Raw genomic sequence first — 9,433 nt, forward strand, 5'->3', positions numbered from 1 at the left:
CTTGCCATGTTGCATGCCTAGGTGTCTGGTTCCGGAATTCCGTTGCCTTTGCACACCTTTGCTCTATGTCGATTTTGCAAATAACAGTTTTCAAATTTTAATGCTCAATTCAAACTAAATCATTTGATACTTGAAGACATCTATGTAAAATCTTATGTGCATAGTGCATATCCATTTAAATTTTAAGACAAACAAATAAAAATAACTTCCGTGAACTCCAAGTGATTGAAGCTCAAATACTCAAGTTTCTTCATACGACAGTTGCATTTGTTTTTATTTGCTTTTCTCTCAATGAAATGAGGTGTCAACTGCAAACTTTCAATCTCTAGGATCACTTAATGACTGAAATAAATGCTATGAAATAATTGCTTCGTGTTGTAATTTCGATGTTCACTAGTAAATAACTTAAAATGTCCTACGAACTTGAGCATTGGTGAGATACCCCTGAAAGTTGACCAAATGAGTTAAAAATTTGTATTGGTTTTTTGGACAGGTCAAGGAGCTACTTTTGATCACAAGGTTTTGATTCTTGTGTACGTGGTATTTTTTTTTAAAGCCATCATAGGCCACGAAGAACCCGCTAACTAGGGGGCTTTTTTTCAATATTCGAGGATTTGTATAATTGATCATAGCGAGTCAATAGGCAAAGTTTAAAAAAAAATCGGATACACTTTTTCTTGGCTGTTCACGCTTTACATTGAATGACCTATATCTATATTTGTTTTGTAATTCAAAAGCATTTAAACTTTAGACAGAGATTGAATTTCCAGCTTTATCCAGTTAGTAAATCCACGGTCCGTTAATTGGAATATGAATTATTTACCAGCGACCATTTTAAATCATTAGGTTCCTCCTTCTTCCCATCTCGCAAACAGGTAATGTGACAAATGCGAATACCAACACATTGGAAGGAACAGGCAAAAGTCGACCTTTGGATAATTTTATGCAAATTTCGCTGGGAGAAAGTGTTTGGAACGGACTTCACCTTTTCTTCCACACTTTTGGTGCGGACATCTTTTGACACTCAATCGCCTATACCTAGATCTACCAGTGTTCTGTTGTGATGAGTATGGTGCGGATAAATGGTCCTGGAGACGTCAGGAGGACGACGGGCTGGCCATCAAAGACAGTAGAGAGTTCCACCATCATCATTCTCACTCAGACTGTGCGCAGTGATTAACATAATTGGGGAAAATAAATAATTTATTAATAAAAGCTCAATTGGTTTCCGGGCGCGACCAAAAAACGAAGTAAGTAATTAATTGTGTTAATGATGATGCCGGCGTTTATCTGGCATTATCCTTCTGTTGGCATAATTGAAAATGCGGATGTTAACTTTGCGTGGGAACGTATTACTAGGGATTGATTTTTGGAAAAGGATTTTAAGTGTATGTATTTGAATTGAAATTTCAATACCAAATAACTCTACGGTAGTGAAAATGATTCGAATAAATATTCATATATTAAAAAATCTATGTTAAAAAATTGATTAAAAATAAAGAAGTATTTATATCAGTGTCAAGCAGACCGTTACAAAAATGCAATCCGCTAGTGAACAGAGTTAAGAAGAGAAAGAGATAGGGAAAAGTTTCGGAGGAAGAATGTTTGAGTACGCATCACAGTAAGCGGAGAAAAATAAAGTCAGTTTAAAGCCGTCATATCAAGGTAGAACTATAAACTTCCTTGTTCAATCTGATTCATTTTTCAATTTAGTTCAATTCATTCCAGGTCGAGAAATCCCGGGTAACATACTCTAATCGTAAGGAAACAGACTCAAGCCTACAGGAGATGTATGAAACGTTTCTGAACTCCACTCGAGAAATCCGTTTCGACCCTACGGGTGATTTTGGCAGATGTTTTTCTGAGCGATTTTCTGTCCTAGGATCGTCATGTAATTTCAGCTGTTGAAAATACAGAACGAAATCGTCCCGACCCCAGGAGAAAAGATTAAAGTGTACAGTACACACGTAGATTGCAATGATTCTGCACGGGACCTTGATCCTCTGAATTTCAGCAAAACAGCTCAAAATGACACTTGAACTGTCAAAAACAAAAGGTTTTCCTATGGCACTGGGAAATAGCTTACCGAATCTCGTAGCACTTATTTTCTCCTGAAATTTGGAGGAATTCTTCTTAGAGTGCTCAGGAGAACGAAAACCCTGGGATCTTAAAAGCTTCGTTTTGGTTCAAAACTCATCCATGATTTTTTGCAGAATTTTTAAGTAACGTTTACATAAGTAAAAATGAAATTTTAGGTTTGTATGGGAAGATTTAATATTTTGTACTGAAAAATCGACATCATTTGTTTTATTGTTCTGAGCCTGCTTATGGTTTTTGGCCAATTTATTGATTCCCTAAAGGAAACTTTCCGCTGAACAATTTTAAAAGACATACACCGTCTTAGCCGATTTAGGCTTTACAGACTGAATAAATGACGTGGACAACTTAAGATTAACATTTAACACCCAGTATCGAGATGGGAATCGAACCCATGCCATAAGTGGGCTAGCGATTATCGTCTTACCACGCTAACCACTCGACCACCGAGACGTACATTACGTAATTTTGTCGAAAACTGTATTATTAGCTGTTTGACAGGGTTATGTCTTTTGGTATTGATAAACAATAAATTCAATTGACATCGACCAAATCGATTCAGTCTACTGTAATATTTAAGTTTGTTTAATATTCTTTAATGGATTAATCAGTGGAAGTCGCTGAACACAAACAGCAAAAGCTGCACGAAGTTGTTTGTGCCAAGATGTCGCCTGGGTGTTCATCTGGAACATAATCAGCTGTTTATAAACAGACTTCACAAACATTGAAAACGATGTTTTGTAATATTTAGAGAAAATAAAATGAAAACGTATAAAATACATTTGCATCTATTCATGTTTAGAATAAGTTATCTGAATTGAATGTTTAATTCGGGAAGAAACATTCTCGAGCTCACAGGAAATTATAGGAAAAGACCCTAATAGGCACAGGAGCAACCCGTATCGAACATACACACTTCATTTTTTCTCTTGTGGTCGGGACGATTTGAGCCTAAAATTTACAGGATAGTCTGAGGATACGACAAAGTGCTCAGGAAAACAACTGTCAAATTTTCCTGTAGGCTAGAAACAGTTCTCTCGTTTGATTTTCGGGTAGTTTAGAGAGATCGAAACAGGTATCTGCCGATATTTGAAGGAAATTTTTAACCCAATCCTGGAAGCCCCCTTTTTCCAAATCAATTACAAATTTGTATTGTATTCTCGTTTTAAATGAAAAAAGGTGTTTAAATCCAAAAACCAATAATTTATTCAAAAAATAAAGACACTTTAGGACACAGGAGAAGAGATACACTTAATCTCGTATACTTCATTTCAGTTATCTTTGAATCAATTTGGTTCAGGTCAACAGAATACAGCTTTTAATGAAAATCGTGGGTTGAACAAGCTAAATTTGACTGAAAAAAGGTAAAAAAGGCTTTTTTAATAATTTGACGGGTAAAGATTTCTCGGAGGACACAGATTTTTTTTTTTCAAAAACTCAAATTGGGTATATTTTTATAACACAAGATTTTTTGTTATTTTTTTAAATTTTGTTTTGAGACATTTGAGGTTAGATTTTTTTTGTAAAAACTATTAAATCGTATTTCCATTGCACATAACTTTGTCATTTTTTCTACGGAAATTAGTGTAGCGACCGGAAGTTCCTTCGTCGGACATTTTGTTTCCTTTTGCACCTTTTCGCGAGTTAGTAGAAACGCGTCAATCCACACTAAACTAGAAAGGAGTTAGAAAAGTTAGTTTAGTGTGGACTGACGCGTTTCTACTAACTCGCGATAAGGTGCAAAAGGAAACAAAATGTCCGACGAAGGAACTTCCGGTCGCTACAAGTAGCACATCAAAACGTTTTGAAATTTTATCAGAACTAAATGTTCAAAAATTATTTAGTTTCGTTTGTATGACCAGAAAAGAAAAACTAACGGCATCAGTCACGACGTTTCCTCTGCTTTAAATCCAAGCAACGACCACCTGGTTACCAAGAAGTTTTTTCACTAGATTTCAGATATTTTCGAGATTCGCCTCTTCTTGTTTTCGATTCAAGTTACGCCTGCAAGTTCCGCCTGCAAATTCTGCCCGATAAATCGGCTGTTTTTGTTTTGGTTTTGTAGTTACGCTCTTTGGTCCTACACGAAAAAACTAATTAGGCCGTTTTGTCACAAACGGTCCAGTCAGTTACGCCTATTGGCCCTAAACGAATAGAAAATTAATTCCATTTTGAATAGGCGTAACTTTACGTTCCAATGGAAATGCATCAACTGGAAGTTTCGCTCAATTGAATTTTATGAGTAATTTGAACGTTTTAAATCATTTTAAGATGAAATCGCGTTTATCAAGTAAAGTGCAACCGCTTACATTCAACATGACCGTTAACCAAGGTTGCCGAAATCACAGAAAAATCTATAATTTCACATAATTTTGAGCCAAATTTCATCACAGATTCTATGTCACAGAACACAGAATTTCGGTAATATTCACAGATTTCACAGAATTTTAAAATTTTGAACGTTCTATCAGAATTAATCTTTTTATGTTAATTCTAATTTTGGATAATTATCTTTGAATTGGAGAAATATGATAAAATTGATAATGTCAATTGATTTCACGCAGTCACGCAATTTGACATGACTTTTTAATGAAATGAATGGAAAAAGCATCACAGAAAATCGTCACAGAATTTTTTGAAAAATCACATAAAGTCAGTTTTTTTTTTCGTCAAAACACAGAATTTTTTCGGCAACCTTGCCGTTAACTCGATTTGTTTGCATTTTATAGTTTCGCGCTTTTGAAATGTTACGCTAGAAATTTCATCTCAAGGCATCAAATTCTTTAAGAGATATTTATGAAATAATGGAAAAAATCTCTGGTTTGCATCCAAAACTAACATTTTTCGAATTCTCGCCTTCAGATGCAGGTGACACGTGCTTTTAATCTAACAGCGTTAGAGCAAAAGTGCTTAGAAAAGCAAGCAAAAAACTTTAGAAAAAAAAATCAAAAATTAAAAATCTTTGCTTAGTGAATGAGTTTGTTTGTTTATAGAACTTTGGCAAAAATATTCCACGAAATTATTAAGTATGCTAGCAAACAAAAGCTGACATTTTAAACAACGAATCGAAATCGAAAGATTCCTTTTGATTCAACCACGGTATGAGAAAAATTCAGCTGGTTGTTATATTTTAAGCTTAAGTTGTTCACGTTTATTCAGTCTGTAAAGCCTAAAACGGCTTAGATTGTGTATGCATTTTTTAAAATTGAAATTTGATATGCTAAATCAGGAATCAAATAAATCTTCTCATATTTATAAGCGTGATGAGAATAGTATTTTTTTTGTTTTTTTAAAGGGATTTTAATAAGAATATTATCACTATGTGTTTTGCTCGTTGAAGTATGAATTGTTGAAATTTTTTAAAAAAAATTTCTACAAGTCCTTTCAAATTGTTCAACGGATAAATTAAACACAAATTTACTTTTTTCGAATAAAGCATTTAGCGCTGAGAACCAAAACTTTGAAAAAAAAAGTGCGAAATAAGAATAGTAAAACTTATGATTTTCTACAAAAATCAATATTTTTTCTTAAAATTTTTTGTGGAAAAGTTAAAAATAATACTTCAACGCCCTTACGGAATAGATAACTGAATTTTTAAGCGTTTTCTAGTATTCCAAAGGTTTTTAAAGGGGTTTTTAAAATATTTCCCTCTCGAACAAAGGAATTTAACAATTGAGCTTTAATACTTTATCAAACAGCTGATTTTTTTCGTGAACATGTGAAATAAAGTACACCCAAAATAAAAAAGAAATTACTTAAACGGGATTTCTCACGTAAAGTAAGATTTTGCTGCATAATATCGATTCTACGTGTGCTTGTAGTAAACACACTACATAACGGAAGCCCTGGTAGTAACTACTTTACTTCCACATAACTGACTCATGAATTTATTTCACGTAAAGTCTAAGTGGATGGCTAGCAGCAGGCCCGTACGAAGGACCCGTTCAGGGGGGGAGGGTTTCAGGGGGAGGGGAGAGGGTTAATAATAATACTAATAATCAAAGGTTTGAAGAACCTCTTAGCTGAATGAAACTATGATTTCAAAGGAATCTTCGACTACTTTGAAATAATAATACCAAAAATACACAATTAACAAGAAAATGAATTCATACCTATTTTCTTACTCATGATTATCACACAAACTCAAAAAATAATTAATTTTACTGATACAAAAATCAAAATTTTTCAAAACAAATCACAATGAAAGTTTGAAATCAATGATATTTTCGGGAATTCATTGATGAATTTTTCAAAATGATGTTCTCTAGGCTGAAATAGAAATTTGCTTTAAAATAATTTTGAGGCAGTTTAGTTTTCAAATTTGAAATAAATATTTCCATAACAAAGATTTAAAAAAAAACTGAATCCTTAAATAAATGTCACATCAGGTAAAACATTAACCATGATAAATTGTTAGGAAAATGACAATAATTGTTTATTACTATTCATCTTATTTATTTTTATTTTCAACTGAAGGAATGATTGAAAAATTCCGCTGTAGTGTTTTGAATTTCAAAAAAAAAAAATAATCGCGATTTGAAATGTGAATTTTTGATTAGGAAAAAAACCAAGTTTATGTTTTTAGAATAAAAAAAATTAAATTTGAAAAACATAGACAAACTTATCGAAAATACTTCTTAAAATTAAGTAGCTTGTCTTCAAAATTCGATAAATTTATTTCAAAATTTGAAAAAAAACTGTACTATAAAATTTGGTTAAAAAATAAGAAAATTTTAAAAAAATATGAAGTTGAAAATGATAAGGTTTTTAAGATTAAAGAAGGATTTTTTTTTAATAAACACGACTTACCATTATAAAATCTTATTTATAGAATTTAATTGATAGCTCAAACTAACAGCAGTGCTTATGTTTTAAAAATTAATTTTGTAGATTTTAGCGTCCTGAATTCGAATCTTTTGTCAAATTTTAACTATCACATTTAGTTTTGATTATATGAACTTCTAAAATGTGTCAGTTTTGAGTGAAATCAATCATTGATAACTGTTTAACTATCAAACCTACATTAAAGAAGAAATCTGATTCTGATTTCGTTTATTATATTTCATTCAAATAAGAAATAATATTTTGATGATGAAGATGATGCATGTTCTAAAAAAGTAATATTCAACAGTTTTAAACTTGAAAAAAATATCATTACAAGTAATTTTGACATAATTGTCAGAACCAAATTCCATTTGGTTTAAAACTTCTTTACAAATTCGTTAAATGAGAAAAAGTAAACAAATAGAAAACTTCTATAACTTTTATCGCAGAACTCAAAGTGACTTGAAGTCTTGAAGAAAGTTGATGATTGGTTCAAATCTTTTCTATCAAAATGTTATGCTTTTGTTCTCAAGTTTCGCTTTCTAAAATAATTTTAACCTACTTTGAAAAGTTATTTCAATAACAAAAGCTGATAGAAAAATTGCATATTTAGATTCAGGGCACTCAAATTAGTAAAAATTACGTTTTAAATTCATTGCACCTCGGAAAAATGTAATTTTTTTGGCCTTGTGTTATTTATGAAAATTGTTCAAATGTGATGCTGCAAAAAACAAAAACAATATAAAATTGAGACTGAAATTGGTTTCTTGAACAAAATTTCATAGCAGCATAACATTTTGAAAGACATAAATGATTCTATTTCAATTAAATTTTTAATAATAAGGTAAAGTGTATTAGATCTTAGATTTTTTTTTGCTAATTTTGTGAGAGTAAAACGCTTGTTACATGGTTTCCAACTTGTCGATGTATAAGATAAGTGTTCGATTAATTAAATAATTTTGAAATTAAAATGGTTCGTTTCAAACTCCGTCCTTGTTCGGTTACACTTCTACACTAAAGAAGAGGTAGGGTTTTTGTAATTCAAGTTTATAGTTTTAATACAAAAGATTAATCAAAATTTACTATTAAAAATAAGTATCAATTCATGAAAGTCATGTAGTGTCGTAAAGTTAAATGTCTAGTCTTGAGAATTAAGAGAAAATTCCGACTTCCGATTTCAGACTTGCTTGTTAACACTTATTTTTAAACACATTTTAATGAGTATTTTTTCGATACTACGGTGAAAATTTTACTTGAAAAAATCTCCATGGGGGGGGGGGGGGAGGTTAAACCCCTAAAACCCCCCCCCCGTTCGCACGGCCTTGGCTAGCAGTACTTTTCTCGAGAGTGTGTTATTAAAATTTTATAAGATTAGAACTGCCATCAGCAACTATACTGTGTTGAACGTTTTGTGTTTGTTTTTGGTAATCTCGTGAATTTCCGGATATTTGGAACCGAGGACGTAAATTCTGGCGCTCAAAGTTTCCTTTATGGTAGAATAAATTCTGCCTCAGCCGTAAGGTGGTTCTTCAGATTGAGAAGCTCCGGCACATCGAGAAGGATGTCATATTCGGTAGACCCGGTAGACAACCGATTAATAGCTTCAAAAAAGCGTTTGCATTTTGGTGAGTTCGATTAAAGATATCTTTTGAAATCTGTTCCGCTATCTGATTTCTCATTTTTTTTCAGGCAAGCCAACTATGATCTAAACTAGAAACAAAACTTAAATAAATGAAGGTCATAAATTTCATAATAGTTGTGATAGTGATGAGTGATAGTGGTTGTGTGTTGTGTTAAATAATTTTAAAAATAAATTTAATTCAATTTAGTTTCATTGTTATTTATTACAAAAAAGAAAAAGCAACGAGAAAATCGATCCAAATTTAACTTCGAAACCTAAATTATTTCATGCCTTTTTCATTATCGCACCGTGTTGAATATATTTAAAATTCACGTAAATTGTAGCTGAAGTTCATAGCGTGTGAATTCTTATTGAGGTGCGTTCACATGGTTTACTCGTACATGCTACGTGAAAATCCTTTGGATAAAAATTATGTAGTTTTTCACGTAGCCACGACGTGATTATTATGGGTGTAACAAACGTTCTGTGATAATTTTGAACCAGAAAATAAAGGTTGAAATTCAAAAATTTTGATTTAATTTTCAGTAAACCACACTTATCCCAGTTTTAAGTCGTAGATAGAAGTACCATCTTGTAGTTAAAACCAAATATGACACAATATTTACTTGCTTTGAATGACGTGTCTAGTATACCATTTGATAGCCAGAGAACTCAAACCTAGATTCCCAAAATTTTAGCCGTCTGTGATGAAAATTCATTGCACCACAGACATCAGACCTAGCAAAACTCTGAAAATTGTAGAAAAAACGCATTTTTAATAAATGCAATTATCTCAGCGAATAATGGTCCAATTTTTGAATGTAATACACCGTTGGAAAGTTAATTGTCTGAACTTTAAAATAAGTTTGTATTCGAGATTCGAGTTCGATT

Source organism: Uranotaenia lowii, chromosome 2 (genome assembly GCF_029784155.1).
Source record: "Uranotaenia lowii strain MFRU-FL chromosome 2, ASM2978415v1, whole genome shotgun sequence".
NCBI lineage: Eukaryota > Metazoa > Arthropoda > Insecta > Diptera > Culicidae > Uranotaenia > Uranotaenia lowii.